This window comes from Schistocerca gregaria, chromosome 9 (assembly GCF_023897955.1).
Source record: "Schistocerca gregaria isolate iqSchGreg1 chromosome 9, iqSchGreg1.2, whole genome shotgun sequence".
Classification (NCBI taxonomy): domain Eukaryota; kingdom Metazoa; phylum Arthropoda; class Insecta; order Orthoptera; family Acrididae; genus Schistocerca; species Schistocerca gregaria.
Window position 1 is genome coordinate 14,917,060 of NC_064928.1, and position 24,491 is coordinate 14,941,550.

The window sequence follows — 24,491 nt, forward strand, 5'->3', positions numbered from 1 at the left end:
GCAATTTCTGTGTTTCATCAACACTCAGATTGTCCACAGATTACACGATGCCTCCAGATGTGCATCGGAAATTACTACTGGTCTTCCAGGGAACGATCAAAGCGTAAACTGTTTGAGACATTACAACCATGGAGGAAAGTGCGCATGGTGACTGTTGTATTCAATCCCAATGCAATATCTGTGTTTCATCAACACCCTGATAGTCCACAGATTACAGAATGCCTCCAGATGTGCATCGGAAACTACTACTGGTCTTCCAGGGAACGATCAAAGCGTAAACTGTTTGAGACATTACACCAATGGAGGAAAGTGCGCATGGTGACTGTTGTATTCAATCCCGATGCAATTTCTGTGTTTCATCAAGACTCTGATAGTCCACAGATTACAGAATGCCTCCAGATGTGCATCGGAAACTACTACTGGTCTTCCAGGGAGCGATCAAAGCGTAAACTGTTTGAGACATTACTCACATGGAGAAAAGTGCACATGGTGATTGTAGTATTTAATCCCCATGCAATTTCTGTGTTTCATCAAGACTCTGATAGTCCACAGATTAAAAAATGCTTCCAGATGTGCATCGGAAACTACTACAGGTCTTCCAGGGAACGATCAAAGCGTAGACTGTTTGAGACATTACTCCCATGGAGGAAACTGCGCATGGTGACTGTTGTATTCAATCCCGATGCAATATCTGTGTTTCATCAACACTTTGAAGGTCCACAGATTACAGAATGCCTCCAGATGTGCATCGGAAACTACTACTGGTCTTCCAGGGAACGATCAAAGCGTAGACTATTTGAGACATTACTCACATGCAGGAACGTCCGCAAGGTGTCTGTTGTATTCAATCCCGATGCAATTTCTGTGTTTCATCAGCACTTTGAAGGTCCACAGATTACAGAATGCCTCCAGATGTGCACCGGAAACTACTACTGGTCTTCCAGGGAACGATCAAAGCGTAGACTGCTTGAGACATTACTCCTATGGAGGAAACTGCTCATGGTGGCTGTTGTATTCAATCCCGATGCAATTTCTGTGTCTCATCAAGACTCTGATAGTCCACAGATTACAAGTATGCCTCCAGATGTGAATCGGAAGCTACTACTGGTCTTCCAGGGAACGATCAAAGCGTAAACTGTTTGAGACATTACACCCATGGAGGAAAGTGCGCATGGTGACTGTTGTATTCAATCCCGATGCAATTTCTGTGTCTCATCAAGACTCTGATAGTCCACAGATTACAGAATGCCTCCAGATGTGCATCGGAAACTACTACTGGTCTTCCAGGGAACGATCAAAGCGTAAACTGTTTGAGACATTACAACCATGGAGGAAAGTGCGACTGGTGACTGTTGTATTCAATCCCAATGCAATATCTGTGTTTCATCAACACCCTGATAGTCCACAGTTTACAGAATGCCTCCAGATGTGCATCGGAAACTACTACTGGTCTTCCAGGGAACGATCAAAGCGTAAACTGTTTGAGACATTACACCAATGGAGGAAAGTGCGCATGGTGACTGTTGTATTCAATCCCGATGCAATTTCTGTGTTTCATCAAGACTCTGATAGTCCACAGATTACAGAATGCCTCCAGATGAGAATCGGAAACTACTACTGGTCTTCCAGGGAACCATCAGAGCGTAGACTGTTTGAGACACTACTCCCATGGAGGAAAGTGCGCATGGTGACTGTTGTATTCAATCCCGATGCAATTTCTGTGTTTCATCAACACTCAGATTGTCCACAGATTACACGATGCCTCCAGATGTGCATCGGAAACTACTACTGGTCTTCCAGGGAACGATCAAAGCGTCGACTGTTTGCAACATTACTCCCATGGAGGAAAGTGGGCATGGTGACTGTAGTATTGAATCCCGATGCATTTTCTGTGTTTCATCAACACTCTGATAGTCCACAGATTACAAGTATGCCTCCAGATGTGAATCGGAAGCTACTACTGGTCTTCCAGGGAACGATCAAAGCGTAAACTGTTTGAGACATTACACCCATGGAGGAAAGTGCGCATGGTGACTGTTGTATTCAATCCCGATGCAATTTCTGTGTCTCTTCAAGACTCTGATAATCCACAGATTACAGACTCCCTCCAGATGTGCATCGGAAACTACTACTGGTCTTCCAGGGAACGATCAAAGCGTAAACTGTTTGAGACATTACAACCATGGAGGAAAGTGCGACTGGTGACTGTTGTATTCAATCCCAATGCAATATCTGTGTTTCATCAACACCCTGATAGTCCACAGTTTACAGAATGCCTCCAGATGTGCATCGGAAACTACTACTGGTCTTCCAGGGAACGATCAAAGCGTAAACTGTTTGAGACATTACACCAATGGAGGAAAGTGCGCATGGTGACTGTTGTATTCAATCCCGATGCAATTTCTGTGTTTCATCAAGACTCTGATAGTCCACAGATTACAGAATGCCTCCAGATGTGCATCGGAAACTACTACTGGTCTTCCAGGGAACGATCAAAGCGTAAACTGTTTGAGACATTACTCACATGGAGAAAAGTGCACAATGTGATTGTAGTATTTAATCCCAATGCAATTTCTGTGTTTCATCAAGACTCTGATAGTCCACAGATTACAAAATGCTTCCAGATGTGCATCGGAAACTACTACAGGTCTTCCAGGGAACGATCAAAGCGTAGACTGTTTGAGACATTACTCCCATGGAGGAAAGTGCGCATGGTGACTGTTGTATTCAATCCCGATGCAATATCTGTGTTTCATCAACACTCTTATAGTCCACAGATTACAGAATGCCTCCAGATGAGAATCGGAAACTACTACTGGTCTTCCAGGGAACCATCAGAGCGTAGACTGTTTGAGACACTACTCCCATGGAGGAAAGTGCGCATGGTGACTGTTGTATTGAATCCCGATGCAATTTCTGTGTTTCATCAACACTCGGATAGTCCACAGTTTACAGGATGCCTCCAGATGTGCATCGGAAACTACTACTGGTCTTCCAGGGAACGATCAAAGCGTCGACTGTTTGCGACATTACTCCCATGGAGGAAAGTGGGCATGGTGACTGTAGTATTGAATCCCGATGCATTTTCTGTGTTTCATCAACACTCTGATAGTCCACAGATTACAAGTATGCCTCCAGATGTGAATCGGAAACTACTACTGGTCATCCAGGGAACGATCAAAGCGTAAACTCTTTGAGACATTACACCCATGGAGGAAAGTGCGCATGGTGACTGTTGTATTCAATCCCAATGCAATATCTGTGTTTCATCAACACCCTGATAGTCCACAGATTACAGAATGCCTCCAGATGTGCATCGGAAACTACTACTGTTCTTCCAGGGAACGATAAAAGCGTAAACTGTTTGAGACATTACACCATTGGAGGGAAGTGCGCATGGTGACAGTTGTATTCAATCCCGATGCAATTTCTGTGTTTCATCAACACTTTGAAGGTACACAGATTACAGAATGCCCCCAGATGTGCATCGGAAACTAATACTGGTCTTCCAGGGAACGATCAAAGCGTAAACTGTTTGAGACATTACACCAATGGAGGAAAGTGCGCATGGTTACTGTTGTATTCAATCCCGATGCAATTTCTGTGTTTCATCAAGACTCATAAAGTCCACAGATTACAGAATGCCTCCAGATGTGCATTGGAAACTACTACTGGTCTTCCAGGGAACGATCAAAGGGTAGACTGTTTGAGACATTACTCACATGGAGGATAGTGCGCATGGTGACAGTTGTATTCAATCCCGATGCAATTTCTGTGTTTCATCAACACTTTGAAGGTACACAGATTACAGAATGCCTCCAGATGTGCATCGGAAACTACTACTGGTCTTCCAGGGAACGATCAGAGCGTAAACTGTTTGAGACATTACACCAATGGAGGATAGTGCGCATGGTGACTGTTGTATTCAATCCCGATGCAATTTCTGTGTTTCATCAACACTTTGAAGGTACACAGATTACAGAATGCCTCCAGATGTGCATCGGAAACTACTACTGGTCTTCCAGGGAACGATCAAAGCGTAGACTGTTTGAGACATTACTCACATGCAGGAACGTCCGCAAGGTGTCTGTTGTATTCAATCCCGATGCAATTTCTGTGTTTCATCAACACTTAGAAGGTCCACAGATTACATAATGCCTCCAGATGTGCACCGGAAACTACTACTGGTCTTCCAGGGAAAGATCAAAGCGTAGACTGCTTGAGACATTACTCCTATGGAGGAAACTGCTCATGGTGGCTGTTGTATTCAATCCCGATGCAGTTTCTGTGTTTCATCAAAACTCTGAAGGTCCACAGATTACAGAATGCCTCCAGATGTGCATCGGAAACTATTACATTGACTTCCAGGGATCGATCAAAGCGTAGACTGTTTGAGACATTACTCCCATGGAGGAAATTGCGCATGGTGACTGTTGTATTCAATCCCGATGCAATATCTGTGTTTAATCAACACCTTGATAGTCCACAGATTAAAGAATGCCTCCAGATGAGAATCGGAAACTACTACTGGTCTTCCAGGGAACCATCAAAGCGTAGACTGTTTGAGACATTACTCCCATGGAGGAAAGTGCGCATGGTGACTGTTGTATTCAATCCCGATGCAATTTCTGTGTTTCAACAACACTCAGATAGTCCACAGATTACAGGATCCCTCCAGATGTGCATCGGAAACTACTACTGGTCTTCCAGGGAACGATTAAAGCCTAGACTGATTCAGACATTACTCTCATTGAGGAAAGTGCGCATAGTGACTGTTGTATTCAATCCCGATGCAACTTCTGTGTTTTATCAATACTTTGAAAGTCTACAGCTTACAGAATGCCCCCAGATGTACATCGGAAACTACTACTGGTCTTCCAGGGAACGATTAAAGCGTAGACTGTTTGACACACTACTCCCATGGAGGAAAGTGCGCATGGTGACTGTTGTATTCAATCCCGATGCAATATCTGTGTTTCATCAACACTCTGATAGTCCACAGATTACAGAATGCCTCCTGCTGAGAATCGGAAACTACTACTGGTCTTCCAGGGAACCATCAAAGCGTAGACTGTTTGAGACACTACTCCTATGGAGGAAAGTGCGCATGGTGACTGTTGTATTCAATCCCGATGCAATTTCTGTGTTTCATCAACACTCAGATAGTCCACAGATTACACGATGCCTCCAGATGTGCATCGGAAACTACTACTGGTCTTCCAGGGAACGATCAAAGCGTCGACTGTTTGCGACATTACTCCCATGGAGGAAAGTGGGCATGGTGACTGTAGTATTGAATCCCGATGCATTTTCTGTGTTTCATCAACACTCTGATAGTCCACAGATTACAAGTATGCCTCCAGATGTGAATCGGAAGCTACTACTGGTCTTCCAGGGAACGATCAAAGCGTAAACTGTTTGAGACATTACACCCATGGAGGAAAGTGCGCATGGTGACTGTTGTATTCAATCCCGATGCAATTTCTGTGTCTCATCAAGACTCTGATAGTCCACAGATTACAGAATGCCTCCAGATGTGCATCGGAAACTACTACTGGTCTTCCAGGGAACGATCAAAGCGTAAACTGTTTGAGACATTACACCAATGGAGGGAATTGCGCATGGTGACAGTTGTATTCAATCCCGATGCAATTTCTGTGTTTCATCAACACTTTGAAGGTACACAGATTACAGAATGCCTCCAGATGTTAATCGGAAACTACTACTGGTCTTCCAGGGAACGATCAAAGCGTAGACTGTTTGAGACATTACTCACATGGAGGATAGTGCGCATGGTGACAGTTGTATTCAATCCAGATGCAATTTCTGTGTCTCATCAAGACTCTGATAGTCCACAGATTACAGAATGCCTCCAGATGTGCATCGGAAACTACTACTGGTCTTCCAGGGAACGATCAAAGCGTAAACTGTTTGAGACATTACAACCATGGAGGAAAGTGCGCATGGTGACTGTTTTATTCAATCCCAATGCAATATCTGTGTTTCATCAACACCCTGATAGTCCACAGATTACAGAATGCCTCCAGATGTGCATCGGAAACTACTACTGGTCTTCCAGGGAACGATCAAAGCGTAAACTGTTTGAGACATTACACCAATGGAGGAAAGTGCGCATGGTGACTGTTGTATTCAATCCCGATGCAATTTCTGTGTTTCATCAAGACTCTGATAGTCCACAGATTACAGAATGCCTCCAGATGTGCATCGGAAACTACTACTGGTCTTCCAGGGAACGATCAAAGCGTAAACTGTTTGAGACATTACTCACATGGAGAAAAGTGCACATGGTGATTGTAGTATTTAATCCCCATGCAATTTCTGTGTTTCATCAAGACTCTGATAGTCCACAGATTACAAAATGCTTCCAGATGTGCATCGGAAACTACCACAGGTCTTCCAGGGAACGATCAAAACGTAGACTGTTTGAGACATTACTCCCATGGAGGAAAGTGCGCATGGTGACTGTTGTATTCAATCCCGATGCAATATCTGTGTTTCATCAACACTCTTATAGTCCACAGATTACAGAATGCCTCCAGATGAGAATCGGAAACTACTACTGGTCTTCCAGGGAACCATCAGAGCGTAGACTGTTTGAGACACTACTCCCATGGAGGAAAGTGCGCATGGTGACTGTTGTATTCAATCCCGATGCAATTTCTGTGTTTCATCAACACTCAGATAGTCCACAGTTTACAGGATGCCTCCAGATGTGCATCGGAAACTACTACTGGTCTTCCAGGGAACGATCAAAGCGTCGACTGTTTGCGACATTACTCCCATGGAGGAAAGTGGGCATGGTGACTGTAGTATTGAATCCCGATGCATTTTCTGTGTTTCATCAACACTCTGATAGTCCACAGATTACAAGTATGCCTCCAGATGTGAATCGGAAGCTACTACTGGTCTTCCAGGGAACGATCAAAGCGTAAACTGTTTGAGACATTACACCCATGGAGGAAAGTGCGCATGGTGACTGTTGTATTCAATCCCGATGCAATTTCTGTGTCTCATCAAGACTCTGATAGTCCACAGATTACAGAATGCCTCCAGATGTTCATCGGAAACTACTACTGGTCTTCCAGGGAACGATCAAAGCGTAAACTGTTTGAGACATTACAACCATGGAGGAAAGTGCGCATGGTGACTGTTGTATTCAATCCCGATGCAATTTCTGTGTTTCATCAAGACTATGATAGTCCACAGATTACAGAATGCCTCCAGATGTGCATCGGAAACTACTACTGGTCTTCCAGGGAACGATCAAAGCGTAAACTGTTTGAGACATTACTCACATGGAGAAAAGTGCACATGGTGATTGTAGTATTTAATCCCCATGCAATTTCTGTGTTTCATCAAGACTCTGATAGTCCACAGATTACAAAATGCTTCCAGATGTGCATCGGAAACTACTACAGGTCTTCCAGGGAACGATCAAAGCGTAGACTGTTTGAGACATTACTCCCATGGAGGAAAGTGCGCATGGTGACTGTTGTATTCAATCCCGATGCAATTTCTGTGTTTCATCAAGACTCATAAAGTCCACAGATTACAGAATGCCTCCAGATGTGCATTGGAAACTACTACTGGTCTTCCAGGGAACGATCAAAGGGTAGACTGTTTGAGACATTACTCACATGGAGGATAGTGCGCATGGTGACAGTTGTATTCAATCCCGATGCAATTTCTGTGTTTCATCAACACTTTGAAGGTACACAGATTACAGAATGCCTCCAGATGTGCATCGGAAACTACTACTGGTCTTCCAGGGAACGATCAGAGCGTAAACTGTTTGAGACATTACACCAATGGAGGATAGTGCGCATGGTGACTGTTGTATTCAATCCCGATGCATTTTCTGTGTTTCATCAACACTTTGAAGGTACACAGATTACAGAATGCCTCCAGATGTGCATCGGAAACTACTACTGGTCTTCCAGGGAACGATCAAAGCGTAGACTGTTGGAGACATTACTCACATGCAGGAACGTCCGCAAGGTGTCTGTTGTATTCAATCCCGATGCAATTTCTGTGTTTCATCAACACTTTGAAGGTCCACAGATTACAGAATGCCTCCAGATGTGCACCGGAAACTACTACTGGTCTTCCAGGGAACGATCAAAGCGTAGACTGCTTGAGACATTACTCCTATGGAGGAAACTGCTCATGGTGGCTGTTGTATTCAATCCCGATGCAGTTTCTGTGTTTCATCAAAACTCTGAAGGTCCACAGATTACAGAATGCCTCCAGATGTGCATCGGAAACTATTACATTGACTTCCAGGGAACGATCAAAGCGTAGACTGTTTGAGACATTACTCCCATGGAGGAAATTGCGCATGGTGACTGTTGTATTCAATCCCGATGCAATATCTGTGTTTAATCAACACCTTGATAGTCCACAGATTAAAGAATGCCTCCAGATGAGAATCGGAAACTACTACTGGTCTTCCAGGGAACCATCAAAGCGTAGACTGTTTGAGACATTACTCCCATGGAGGAAAGTGCGCATGGTGACTGTTGTATTCAATCCCGATGCAATTTCTGTGTTTCAACAACACTCAGATAGTCCACAGATTACAGGATGCCTCCAGATGTGCATCGGAAACTACTACTGGTCTTCCAGGGAACGATTAAAGCCTAGACTGATTCAGACATTACTCTCATTGAGGAAAGTGCGCATAGTGACTGTTGTATTCAATCCCGATGCAACTTCTGTGTTTTATCAATACTTTGAAAGTCTACAGCTTACAGAATGCCCCCAGATGTACATCGGAAACTACTACTGGTCTTCCAGGGAACGATTAAAGCGTAGACTGTTTGACACACTACTCCCATGGAGGAAAGTGCGCATGGTGACTGTTGTATTCAATCCCGATGCAATATCTGTGTTTCGTCAACACTCTGATAGTCCACAGATTACAGAATGCCTCCTGATGAGAATCGGAAACTACTACTGGTCTTCCAGGGAACCATCAAAGCGTAGACTGTTTGAGACACTACTCCTATGGAGGAAAGTGCGCATGGTGACTGTTGTATTCAATCCCGATGCAATTTCTGTGTTTCATCAACACTCAGATAGTCCACAGATTACACGATGCCTCCAGATGTGCATCGGAAACTACTACTGGTCTTCCAGGGAACGATCAAAGCGTCGACTGTTTGCGACATTACTCCCATGGAGGAAAGTGGGCATGGTGACTGTAGTATTGAATCCCGATGTATTTTCTGTATTTCATCAACACTCTGATAGTCCACAGATTACAAGTATGCCTCCAGATGTGAATCGGAAGCTACTACTGGTCTTCCAGGGAACGATCAAAGCGTAAACTGTTTGAGACATTACACCCATGGAGGAAAGTGCGCATGGTGACTGTTGTATTCAATCCCGATGCAATTTCTGTGTCTCATCAAGACTCTGATAGTCCACAGATTACAGAATGCCTCCAGATGTGCATCGGAAACTACTACTGGTCTTCCAGGGAACGATCAAAGCGTAAACTGTTTGAGACATTACACCAATGGAGGGAATTGCGCATGGTGACAGTTGTATTCAATCCCGATGCAATTTCTGTGTTTCATCAACACTTTGAAGGTACACAGATTACAGAATGCCTCCAGATGTGCATCGGAAACTACTACTGGTCTTCCAGGGAACGATCAAAGCGTAGACTGTTTGAGACATTACTCACATGGAGGATAGTGCGCATGGTGACAGTTGTATTCAATCCAGATGCAATTTCTGTGTCTCATCAAGACTCTGATAGTCCACAGATTACAGAATGCCTCCAGATGTGCATCGGAAACTACTACTGGTCTTCCAGGGAACGATCAAAGCGTAAACTGTTTGAGACATTACAACCGTGGAGGAAAGTGCGCATGGTGACTGTTTTATTCAATCCCAATGCAATATCTGTGTTTCATCAACACCCTGATAGTCCACAGATTACAGAATGCCTCCAGATGTGCATCGGAAACTACTACTGGTCTTCCAGGGAACGATCAAAGTGTAAACTGTTTGAGACATTACACCAATGGAGGAAAGTGCGCATGGTGACTGTTGTATTCAATCCCGATGCAATTTCTGTGTGTCATCAAGACTCTGATAGTCCACAGATTACAGAATGCCTCCAGATGTGCATCGGAAACTACTACTGGTCTTCCAGGGAACGATCAAAGCGTAAACTGTTTGAGACATTACTCACATGGAGAAAAGTGCACATGGTGATTGTAGTATTTAATCCCCATGCAATTTCTGTGTTTCATCAAGACTCTGATAGTCCACAGATTACAAAATGCTTCCAGATGTGCATCGGAAACTACCACAGGTCTTCCAGGGAACGATCAAAACGTAGACTGTTTGAGACATTACTCCCATGGAGGAAAGTGCGCATGGTGACTGTTGTATTCAATCCCGATGCAATATCTGTGTTTCATCAACACTCTTATAGTCCACAGATTACAGAATGCCTCCAGATGAGAATCGGAAACTACTACTGGTCTTCCAGGGAACCATCAGAGCGTAGACTGTTTGAGACACTACTCCCATGGAGGAAAGTGCGCATGGTGACTGTGGTATTCAATCCCGATGCAATTTCTGTGTTTCATCAACACTCAGATAGTCCACAGTTTACAGGATGCCTCCAGATGTGCATCGGAAACTACTACTGGTCTTCCAGGGAACGATCAAAGCGTCGACTGTTTGCGACATTACTCTCATGGAGGAAAGTGGGCATGGTGACTGTAGTATTGAATCCCGATGCATTTTCTGTGTTTCATCAACACTCTGGTAGTCCACAGATTACAAGTATGCCTCCAGATGTGAATCGGAAGCTACTACTGGTCTTCCAGGGAACGATCAAAGCGTAAACTGTTTGAGACATTACACCCATGGAGGAAAGTGCGCATGGTGACTGTTGTATTCAATCCCGATGCAATTTCTGTGTCTCATCAAGACTCTGATAGTCCACAGATTACAGAATGCCTCCAGATGTGCATCGGAAACTACTACTGGTCTTCCAGGGAACGATCAAAGCGTAAACTGTTTGAGACATTACAACCATGGAGGAAAGTGCGCATGGTGACTGTTGTATTCAATCCCGATGCAATTTCTGTGTTTCATCAAGACTATGATAGTCCACAGATTACAGAATGCCTCCAGATGTGCATCGGAAACTACTACTGGTCTTCCAGGGAACGATCAAAGAATAAACTGTTTGAGACATTACTCACATGGAGAAAAGTGCACATGGTGATTGTAGTATTTAATCCCCATGCAATTTCTGTGTTTCATCAAGACTCTGATAGTCCACAGATTACAAAATGCTTCCAGATGTGCATCGGAAACTACTACAGGTCTTCCAGGGAACGATCAAAGCGTAGACTGTTTGAGACATTACTCCCATGGAGGAAAGTGCGCATGGTGACTGTTGTATTCAATCCCGATGCAATTTCTGTGTTTCATCAAGACTCATAAAGTCCACAGATTACAGAATGCCTCCAGATGTGCATTGGAAACTACTACTGGTCTTCCAGGGAACGATCAAAGGGTAGACTGTTTGAGACATTACTCACATGGAGGATAGTGCGCATGGTGACAGTTGTATTCAATCCCGATGCAATTTCTGTGTTTCATCAACACTTTGAAGGTACACAGATTACAGAATGCCTCCAGATGTGCATCGGAAACTACTACTGGTCTTCCAGGGAACGATCAGAGCGTAAACTGTTTGAGACATTACACCAATGGAGGATAGTGCGCATGGTGACTGTTGTATTCAATCCCGATGCAATTTCTGTGTTTCTTCAACACTTTGAAGGTACACAGATTACAGAATGCCTCCAGATGTGCATCGGAAACTACTACTGGTCTTCCAGGGAACGATCAAAGCGTAGACTGTTTGAGACATTACTCACATGCAGGAACGTCCGCAAGGTGTCTGTTGTATTCAATCCCGATGCAATTTCTGTGTTTCATCAACACTTTGAAGGTCCACAGATTACAGAATGCCTCCAGATGTGCACCGGAAACTACTACTGGTCTTCCAGGGAACGATCAAAGCGTAGACTGCTTGAGACATTACTCCTATGGAGGAAACTGCTCATGGTGGCTGTTGTATTCAATCCCGATGCAGTTTCTGTGTTTCATCAAAACTCTGAAGGTCCACAGATTACAGAATGCCTCCAGATGTGCATCGGAAACTATTACATTGACTTCCAGGGAACGATCAAGGCGTAGACTGTTTGAGACATTACTCCCATGGAGGAAATTGCGCATGGTGACTGTTGTATTCAATCCCGATGCAATATCTGTGTTTAATCAACACCTTGATAGTCCACAGATTAAAGAATGCCTCCAGATGAGAATCGGAAACTACTACTGGTCTTCCAGGGAACCATCAAAGCGTAGACTGTTTGAGACATTACTCCCATGGAGGAAAGTGCGCATGGTGACTGTTGTATTCAATCCCGATGCAATTTCTGTGTTTCATCAACACTCAGATAGTCCACAGATTATAGGATGCCTCCAGATGTGCATCGGAAACTACTACTGGTCTTCCAGGGAACGATTAAAGCCTAGACTGATTCAGACATTACTCTCATTGATGAAAGTGCGCATAGTGACTGTTGTATTCAATCCCGATGCAACTTCTGTGTTTTATCAACACTTTGAAAGTCTACAGCTTACAGAATGCCCCCAGATGTACATCGGAAACTACTACTGGTCTTCCAGGGAACGATTAAAGCGTAGACTGTTTGACACACTACTCCCATGGAGGAAAGTGCGCATGGTGACTGTTGTATTCAATCCCGATGCAATATCTGTGTTTCATTAACACTCTGATAGTCCACAGATTACAGAATGCCTCCAGATGAGAATCGGAAACTACTACTGGTCTTCCAGGGAACCATCAAAGCGTAGACTGTTTGAGACACTACTCCTATGGAGGAAAGTGTTCATGGTGACTGTTGTATTCAATCCCGATGCAATTTCTGTGTTTCATCAACACTCAGATAGTCCACAGATTACACGATGCCTCCAGATGTGCATCGGAAACTACTACTGGTCTTCCAGGGAACGATCAAAGCGTCGACTGTTTGCGACATTACTCCCATGGAGGAAAGTGGGAATGGTGACTGTAGTATTGAATCCCGATGCATTTTCTGTGTTTCATCAACACTCTGATAGTCCACAGATTACAAGTATGCCTCCAGATGTGAATCGGAAGCTACTACTGGTCTTCCAGGGAACGATCAAAGCGTAAACTGTTTGAGACATTACACCCATGGAGGAAAGTGCGCATGGTGACTGTTGTATTCAATCCCGATGCAATTTCTGTGTCTCATCAAGACTCTGATAGTCCACAGATTACAGAATGCCTCCAGATGTGCATCGGAAACTACTACTGGTCTTCCAGGGAACGATCAAAGCGTAAACTGTTTGAGACATTACACCAATGGAGGGAATTGCGCATGGTGACAGTTGTATTCAATCCCGATGCAATTTCTGTGTTTCATCAACACTTTGAAGGTACACAGATTACAGAATGCCTCCAGATGTGCATCGGAAACTACTACTGGTCTTCCAGGGAACGATCAAAGCGTAGACTGTTTGAGACATTACTCACATGGAGGATAGTGCGCATGGTGACAGTTGTATTCAATCCAGATGCAATTTCTGTGTCTCATCAAGACTCTGATAGTCCACAGATTACAGAATGCCTCCAGATGTGCATCGGAAACTACTACTGGTCTTCCAGGGAACGATCAAAGCGTAAACTGTTTGAGACATTACAACCATGGAGGAAAGTGCGCATGGTGACTGTTTTATTCAATCCCAATGCAATATCTGTGTTTCATCAACACCCTGATAGTCCACAGATTACAGAATGCCTCCAGATGTGCATCGGAAACTACTACTGGTCTTCCAGGGAACGATCAAAGCGTAAACTGTTTGAGACATTACACCAATGGAGGAAAGTGCGCATGGTGACTGTTGTATTCAATCCCGATGCAATTTCTGTGTTTCATCAAGACTCTGATAGTCCACAGATTACAGAATGCCTCTAGATGTGCATCGGAAACTACTACTGGTCTTCCAGGGAACGATCAAAGCGTAAACTGTTTGAGACATTACTCACATGGAGAAAAGTGCACTAGGTGATTGTAGTATTTAATCCCCATGCAATTTCTGTGTTTCATCAAGACTCTGATAGTCCACAGATTACAAAATGCTTCCAGATGTGCATCGGAAACTACCACAGGTCTTCCAGGGAACGATCAAAACGTAGACTGTTTGAGACATTACTCCCATGGAGGAAAGTGCGCATGGTGACTGTTGTATTCAATCCCGATGCAATATCTGTGTTTCATCAACTCTCTTATAGTCCACAGATTACAGAATGCCTCCAGATGAGAATCGGAAACTACTACTGGTCTTCCAGGGAACCATCAGAGCGTAGACTGTTTGAGACACTACTCCCATGGAGGAAAGTGCGCATGGTGACTGTTGTATTCAATCCCGATGCAATTTCTGTGTTTCATCAACACTCAGATAGTCCACAGTTTACAGGATGCCTCCAGATGTGCATCGGAAACTACTACTGGTCTTCCAGGGAACGATCAAAGCGTCGACTGTTTGCGACATTACTCCCATGGAGGAAAGTGGGCATGGTGACTGTAGTATTGAATCCCGATGCATTTTCTGTGTTTCATCAACACTCTGATAGTCCACAGATTACAAGTATGCCTCCAGATGTGAATCGGAAGCTACTACTGGTCTTCCAGGGAACGATCAAAGCGTAAACTGTTTGAGACATTACACCCATGGAGGAAAGTGCGCATGGTGACTGTTGTATTCAATCCCGATGCAATTTCTGTGTCTCATCAAGACTCTGATAGTCCACAGATTACAGAATGCCTCCAGATGTGCATCGGAAACTACTACTGGTCTTCCAGGGAACGATCAAAGCGTAAACTGTTTGAGACATTACAACCATGGAGGAAAGTGCGCATGGTGACTGTTGTATTCAATCCCGATGCAATTTCTGTGTTTCATCAAGACTATGATAGTCCACAGATTACAGAATGCCTCCAGATGTGCATCGGAAACTACTACTGGTCTTCCAGGGAACGATCAAAGAATAAACTGTTTGAGACATTACTCACATGGAGAAAAGTGCACATGGTGATTGTAGTATTTAATCCCCATGCAATTTCTGTGTTTCATCAAGACTCTGATAGTCCACAGATTACAAAATGCTTCCAGATGTGCATCGGAAACTACTACAGGTCTTCCAGGGAACGATCAAAGCGTAGACTGTTTGAGACATTACTCCCATGGAGGAAAGTGCGCATGGTGACTGTTGTATTCAATCCCGATGCAATTTCTGTGTTTCATCAAGACTCATAAAGTCCACAGATTACAGAATGCCTCCAGATGTGCATTGGAAACTACTACTGGTCTTCCAGGGAACGATCAAAGGGTAGACTGTTTGAGACATTACTCACATGGAGGATAGTGCGCATGGTGACAGTTGTATTCAATCCCGATGCAATTTCTGTGTTTCATCAACACTTTGAAGGTACACAGATTACAGAATGCCTCCAGATGTGCATCGGAAACTACTACTGGTCTTCCAGGGAACGATCAGAGCGTAAACTGTTTGAGACATTACACCAATGGAGGATAGTGCGCATGGTGACTGTTGTATTCAATCCCGATGCAATTTCTGTGTTTCATCAACACTTTGAAGGTACACAGATTACAGAATGCCTCCAGATGTGCATCGGAAACTACTACTGGTCTTCCAGGGAACGATCAAAGCGTAGACTGTTTGAGACATTACTCACATGCAGGAACGTCCGCAAGGTGTCTGTTGTATTCAATCCCGATGCAATTTCTGTGTTTCATCAACACTTTGAAGCTCCACAGATTACAGAATGCCTCCAGATGTGCACCGGAAACTACTACTGGTCTTCCAGGGAACGATCAAAGCGTAGACTGCTTGAGACATTACTCCTATGGAGGAAACTGCTCATGGTGGCTGTTGTATTCAATCCCGATGCAGTTTCTGTGTTTCATCAAAACTCTGAAGGTCCACAGATTACAGAATGCCTCCAGATGTGCATCGGAAACTATTACATTGACTTCCAGGGAACGATGAAAGCGTAGACTGTTTGAGACATTACTCCCATGGAGGAAATTGCGCATGGTGACTGTTGTATTCAATCCCGATGCAATATCTGTGTTTAATCAACACCTTGATAGTCCACAGATTAAAGAATGCCTCCAGATGAGAATCGGAAACCACTACTGGTCTTCCAGGGAACCATCAAAGCGTAGACTGTTTGAGACATTACTCCCATGGAGGAAAGTGCGCATGGTGACTGTTGTATTCAATCCCGATGCAATTTCTGTGTTTCATCAACACTCAGATAGTCCACAGATTACAGGATGCCTCCAGATGTGCATCGGAAACTACTACTGGTCTTCCAGGGAACGATTAAAGCCTAGACTGATTCAGACATTACTCTCATTGAGGAAAGTGCGCATAGTGACTGTTGTATTCAATCCCGATGCAACTTCTGTGTTTTATCAACACTTTGAAAGTCTACAGCTTACAGAATGCCCCCAGATGTACATCGGAAACTACTACTGGTCTTCCAGGGAACGATTAAAGCGTAGACTGTTTGACACACTACTCCCATGGAGGAAAGTGCGCATGGTGACTGTTGTATTCAATCCCGATGCAATATCTGTGTTTCATTAACACTCTGATAGTCCACAGATTACAGAATGCCTCCAGATGAGAATCGGAAACTACTACTGGTCTTCCAGGGAACCATCAAAGCGTAGACTGTTTGAGACACTACTCCTATGGAGGAAAGTGCGCATGGTGACTGTTGTATTCAATCCCGATGCAATTTCTGTGTTTCATCAACACTCAGATAGTCCACAGATTACACGATGCCTCCAGATGTGCATCGGAAACTACTACTGGTCTTCCAGGGAACGATCAAAGCGTCGACTTTTTGCGACATTACTCCCATGGAGGAAAGTGGGCATGGTGACTGTAGTATTGAATCCCGATGCATTTTCTGTGTTTCATCAACACTCTGATAGTCCACAGATTACAAGTATGCCTCCAGATGTGAATCGGAAGCTACTACTGGTCTTCCAGGGAACGATCAAAGCGTAAACTGTTTGAGACATTACACCCATGGAGGAAAGTGCGCATGGTGACTGTTGTATTCAATCCCGATGCAATTTCTGTGTCTCATCAAGACTCTGATAGTCCACAGATTACAGAATGCCTCCAGATGTGCATCGGAAACTACTACTGGTCTTCCAGGGAACGATCAAAGCGTAAACTGTTTGAGACATTACACCAATGGAGGGAATTGCGCATGGTGACAGTTGTATTCAATCCCGATGCAATTTCTGTGTTTCATCAACACTTTGAAGGAACACAGATTACAGAATGCCTCCAGATGTGAATCGGAAACTACTACTGGTCTTCCAGGGAACGATCAAAGCGTAGACTGTTTGAGACATTACTCACATGGAGGATAGTGCGCATACTGACAGTTGTATTCAATCCAGATGCAATTTCTGTGTCTCATCAAGAGTCTGATAGTCCACAGATTACAGAATGCCTCCAGATGTGCATCGGAAACTACTACTGGTCTTCCAGGGAACGATCAAAGCGTAAACTGTTTGAGACATTACAACCATGGAGGAAAGTGCGCATGGTGACTGTTTTATTCAATCCCAATGCAATATCTGTGTTTCATCAACACCCTGATAGTCCACAGATTACAGAATGCCTCCAGATGTGCATCGGAAACTACTACTGGTCTTCCAGGGAACGATCAAAGCGTAAACTGTTTGAGACATTACACCAATGGAGGAAAGTGCGCATGGTGACTGTTGTATTCAATCCCGATGCAATTTCTGTGTTTCATCAAGACTCTGATAGTCCACAGATTACAGAATGCCTCCAGATGGGCATCGGAAACTACTACTGGTCTTCCAGGGAACGATCAAAGCGTAAACTGTTTGAGACATTACTCACATGGAGAAAAGTGCACATGGTGATTGTAGTATTTAATCCCCATGCAATTTCTGTGTTTCATCAAGACTCTGATAGTCCACAGATTACAAAATGCTTCCAGATGTGCATCGGAAACTACCACAGGTCTTCCAGGGAACGATCAAAACGTAGACTGTTTGAGACATTACTCCCATGGAGGAAAGTGCGCATGGTGACTGTTGTATTCAATCCCGATGCAATATCTGTGTTTCATCAACACTCTTATAGTCCACAGATTACAGAATGCCTCCAGATGAGAATCGGAAACTACTACTGGTATTCCAGGGAACCATCAGAGCGTAGACTGTTTGAGACACTACTCCCATGGAGGAAAGTGCGCATGGTGACTGTTGTATTCAATCCCGATGCAATTTCTGTGTTTCATCAACACTCAGATAGTCCACAGTTTACAGGATGCCTCCAGATGTGCATCGGAAACTACTACTGGTCTTCCAGGGAACAATCAAAGCGTCGACTGTTTGCGACATTACTCCCATGGAGGAAAGTGGGCACGGTGACTGTAGTATTGAATCTCGATGCATTTTCTGTGTTTCATCAACACTCTGATAGTCCACAGATTACAAGTATGCCTCCAGATGTGAATCGGAAGCTACTACTGGTCTTCCAGGGAACGATCAAAGCGTAAACTGTTTGAGACATTACACCCATGGAGGAAAGTGCGCATGGTGACTGTTGTATTCAATCCCGATACAATTTCTGTGTCTCATCAAGACTCTGATAGTCCACAGATTACAGAATGCCTCTAGATGTGCATCGGAAACTACTACTGGTCTTCCAGGGAACGATCAAAGCGTAAACTGTTTGAGACATTACTCACATGGAGAAAAGTGCACATGGTGATTGTAGTATTTAATCCCCATGCAATTTCTGTGTTTCATCAAGACTCTGATAGTCCACAGATTACAAAATGCTTCCAGATGTGCATCGGAAACTACTACAGGTCTTCCAGGGAACGATCAAAGCGTAGACTGTTTGAGACATTACTCCCATGGAGGAAAGTGCGCATGGTGACTGTTGTATTCAATCCCGATGCAATATCTGTGTTTCATCAACACTCTTATAGTCCACAGATTACAGAATGCCTCCAGATGAGAATCGGAAACTACTACTGGTCTTCCAGGGAACCATCAGAGCGTAGACTGTTTGAGACACTACTCCCATGGAGGAAAGTGCGCATGGTGACTGTTGTATTCAATCCCGATGCAATTTCTGTGTTTCATCAACACTCAGATAGTCCACAGTTTACAGGATGCCTCCAGATGTGCATCGGAAACTACTACTGGTCTTCCAGGGAACGATCAAAGCGTCGACTGTTTGCGACATTACTCCCATGGAGGAAAGTGGGCATGGTGACTGTAGTATTGAATCCCGATGCATTTTCTGTGTTTCATCAACACTCTGATAGTCCACAGATTACAAGTATGCCTCCAGATGTGAATCGGAAACTACTACTGGTCATCCAGGGAACGATCAAAGCGTAAACTGTTTGAGACATTACACCCATGGAGGAAAGTGCGCATGGTGACTGTTGTATTCAATCCCGATGCAATTTCTGTGTCTCATCAAGACTCTGATAGTCCACAGATTACAGAATGCCTCTAGATGTGCATCGGAAACTACTACTGGTCTTCCAGGGAACGATCAAAGCGTAAACTGTTTGAGACGTTACAACCATGGAGGAAAGTGCGCATGGTGACTGTTGTATTCAATCCCAATGCAATATCTGTGTTTCATCAACACCCTGATAGTCCACAGATTACAGAATGCCTCCAGATGTGCATCGGAAACTACTACTGGTCTTCCAGGGAACGATCAAAGCGTAAACTGTTTGAGACATTACACCAATGGAGGGAAGTGCGCATGGTGACAGTTGTATTCAATCCCGATGCAATTTCTGTGTTTCATCAACACTTTGAAGGTACACAGGTTACAGAATGCCTCCAGATGTGCATCGGAAACTACTACTGGTCTTCCAGGGAACGATCAAAGCGTAAACTGTTTGAGACATTACACCAATGGAGGAAAGTGCGCATGGTGACTGTTGTATTCAATCCCGATGCAATTTCTGTGTTTCATCAAGACTCATAAAGTCCACAGATTACAGAATGCCTCCTGATGTGCATTGGAAACTACTACTGGTCTTCCAGGGAACGATCAAAGCGTAGACTGTTTGAGACATTACTCACATGGAGGATAGTGCGCATGGTGACAGTTGTATTCAATCCCGATGCAATTTCTGTGTTTCATCAACACTTTGAAGGTACACAGATTACAGAATGCCTCCAGATGTGCATCGGAAACTACTACTGGTCTTCCAGGGAACGATGAGAGCGTAAACTGTTTGAGACATTACACCAATGGAGGATAGTGCGCATGGTGACTGTTGTATTCAATCCCGATGCAATTTCTGTGTTTCATCAACACTTTGAAGGTACACAGATTACAGAATGCCTCCAGATGTGCATCGGAAACTACTACTGGTCTTCCAAGGAACGATCAAAGCGTAAACTGTTTGAGACATTACTCACATGCTGGAACGTCCGCAAGGTGTCTGTTGTATTCAATCCCGATGCAATTTCTGTGTTTCATCAACACTTTGAAGGTCCACAGATTACAGAATGCCTCCAGATGTGCACCGGAAACTACTACTGGTCTTCCAGGGAACGATCAAAGCGTAGACTGCTTGAGACATTACTCCTATGGAGGAAACTGCTCATGGTGGCTGTTGTATTCAATCCCGATGCAGTTTCTGTGTTTCATCAAAACTCTGAAGGTCCACAGATTACAGAATGCCTCCAGATGTGCATCGGAAACTATTACATTGACTTCCAGGGAACGATCAAAGCGTAGACTGTTTGAGACATTACTTCCATGGAGGAAATTGCGCATGGTGACTGTTGTATTCAATCCCGATGCAATTTCTGTGTTTCATCAACACTCAGATAGTCCACAGATTACAGGATGCCTCCAGATGTGCATCGGAAACTACTACTGGTCTTCCAGGCAACGATTAAAGCCTAGACTGATTGAGACATTACTCTCATTGAGGAAAGTGCGCATAGTGACTGTTGTATTCAATCCCGATGCAATATCTGTGTTTCATCAACACTCTGATAGTCCACAGATTACAGAATGCCTACAGATGTGCGTCGGAAACTACTACTGGTCTTCCAGGGAACGATCAAAGCGTAAACTGTTTGAGACATTACACCAATGGAGGAAAGTGCGCATGGTGACTGTTGTACTCAATCCCGATGCAATTTCTGTGTTTCATCAAGACTCTGATAGTCCACAGATTACAGAATGCCTCCAGATGTGCATCGGAAACTACTACTGGTCTTCCAGGGAACGATCAAAGCGTAAACTGTTTGAGACATTACTCCCATGGAGAAAAGTGCACATGGTGATTGTAGTATTTAATCCCCATGCAATTTCTGTGTTTCATCAAGACTTTGATAGCCCACAGATTACAAAATGCTTCCAGATGTGCATCGGAAACTACTACAGGTCTGCCAGGGAACGATCAAAGGGTAGACTGTTTGAGACATTACTCCCATGGAGGAAAGTGCGCATGGTGACTGTTGTATTCAATCCCGATGCAATATCTGTGTTTCATCAACACTCTTATAGTCAACAGATTACAGAATGCCTCCAGATGAGAATCGGAAACTACTACTGGTCTTCCAGGGAACCATCAGAGCGTAGACTGTTTGAGACACTACTCCCATGGAGGAAAGTGCGCATGGTGACTGTTGTATTCAATCCCGATGCAATTTCTGTGTTTCATCAACACTCAGATAGTCCACAGATTACAGGATGCCTCCAGATGTGCATCGGAAACTACTACTGGTCTTCCAGGGAACGATCAAAGCGTCGACTGTTTGCGACATTACTCCCATGGAGGAAAGTGGGCATGGTGACTGTAGTATTGAATCCCGATGCATTTTCTGTGTTTCATCAACACTCTGATAGTCCACAGATTACAAGTATGCCTCCAGATGTGAATCGAAACTACTACTGGTCATCCAGGGAACGATCAAAGCGTAAACTGTTTGAGACATTACACCCATGGAGGAAAGTGCGCATGGTGACTGTTGTATTCAATCCCGATGCAATTTCTGTGTCTCATCAAGACTCTGATAGTCCACAGATTACAGAATGCCTCCAGATGTGCATCGGTAACTACTACTGGTCTACCAGGGAACGATCAAAGCGTAAACTATTTGAGACATTACAACAATGGAGGAAAGTGCGCATGGTGACTGTTGTATTCAATCCCAATGCAATATCTGTGTTTCATCAACAATTTGAAGATCCACAGATTACAGAATGCCTCCAGATGTGCATCGGAAACTACTACTGGTCTTGCAGGGAACGATCAAAGCGTAGACTCTTTGAGACATTACTCCCATGGAGGAAAGTGCGCATGGTGACTGTTGTATTCAATCCTGATGCAATTTCTGTGTTTCATCAACACTCTGATAGTCCACACATTATAGAATGCCCCCAGATGTGCATCGGAAACTACTACTGGTCTTCCAGAAAACGATCAAATCGTAAGCTGTTTGAGACATTACTCCCATGGAGAAAAGTGCACATGGTGACTTTTGTATTCAATCCCGATGCAATTCCTGTGTTTCATCAACACTCTGATAGTCCACAGATTACAAAATTCCTCCAGATGTGCATCGGAAACTACTACAGGTCTTCCAGGGAACGATCAAAGCGTAGACTGTTTGAGACATTACTCCCATGGAGGAAAGTGTGCATGGTGACTGTTGTATTCAATCCCGATGCAATATCTGTGTTTCATCAACACTCTTATAGTCCACAGATTACAGAATGCCTCCAGATGAGAATCGGAAACTACTACTGGTCTTCCAGGGAACCATCAGACCGTAGACTGTTTGTGACACTACTCCCATGGAGGAAAGTGCGCATGGTGACTGTTGTATTCAATCCCGATGCAATTTCTGTGTTTCATCAACACTCAGATAGTCCACAGTTTACAGGATGCCTCCAGATGTGCATCGGAAACTACTACTGGTCTTCCAGGGAATGATCAAAGCGTCGACTGTTTGCGACATTACTCCCATGGAGGAAAGTGGGCATGGTGACTGTAGTATTGAATCCCGATGCATTTTCTGTGTTTCATCAACACTCTGATAGTCCACAGATTACAAGTATGCCTCCAGATGTGAATCGGAAACTACTACTGGTCATCCAGGGAACGATCAAAGCGTAAACTGTTTGAGACATTACACCCATGGAGTAAAGTGCGCATGGTGACTGTTGTATTCAATCCCGATGCAATTTCTGTGTCTCATCAAGACTCTGATAGTCCACAGATTACAGAATGCCTCCAGATGTGCATCGGAAACTACTACTGGTCTTCCAGGGAACGATCAAAGCGTAAACTGTTTGAGACGTTACAACCATGGAGGAAAGTGCGCATGGTGACTGTTGTATTCAATCCCAATGCAATATCTGTGTTTCACCAACACCCTGATAGTCCACAGATTACAGAATGCCTCCAGATGTGCATCGGAAACTACTACTGGTCTTCCAGGGAACGATCAAAGCGTAAACTGTTTGAGACATTACACCAATGGAGGGAAGTGCCCATGGTGACAGTTGTATTCAATCCCGATGCAATTTCTGTGTTTCATCAACACTTTGAAGGTACACAGATTACAGAATGCCTCCAGATGTGCATCGGAAACTACTACTGGTCTTCCAGGGAACGATCAAAGCGTAAACTGTTTGAGACATTACACCAATGGAGGAAAGTGCGCATGGTGACTGTTGTATTCAATCCAGATGCAATTTCTGTGTTTCATCAAGACTCATAAAGTCCACAGATTACAGAATGCCTCCTGATGTGCATTGGAAACTACTACTGGTCTTCCAGGGAAAGATCAAAGCGTAGAATGTTTGAGACATTACTCACATGGAGGATAGTGCGCATGGTGACAGTTGTATTCAATCCCGATGCAATTTCTGTGTTTCATCAACACTTTGAAGGTACACAGATTACAGAATGCCTCCAGATGTGCATCGGAAACTACTACTGGTCTTCCAGGGAACGATGAGAGCGTAAACTGTTTGAGACATTACACCAATGGAGGATAGTGCGCATGGTGACTGTTGTATTCAATCCCGATGCAATTTCTGTGTTTCATCAACACTTTGAAGGTACACAGATTACAGAATGCCTCCAGATGTGCATCGGAAACTACTACTGGTCTTCCAAGGAACGATCAAAGCGTAGACTGTTTGAGACATTACACACATGCAGGAACGTCCGCAAGGTGTCTGTTGTATTCAATCCCGATGCAATTTCTGTGTTTCATCA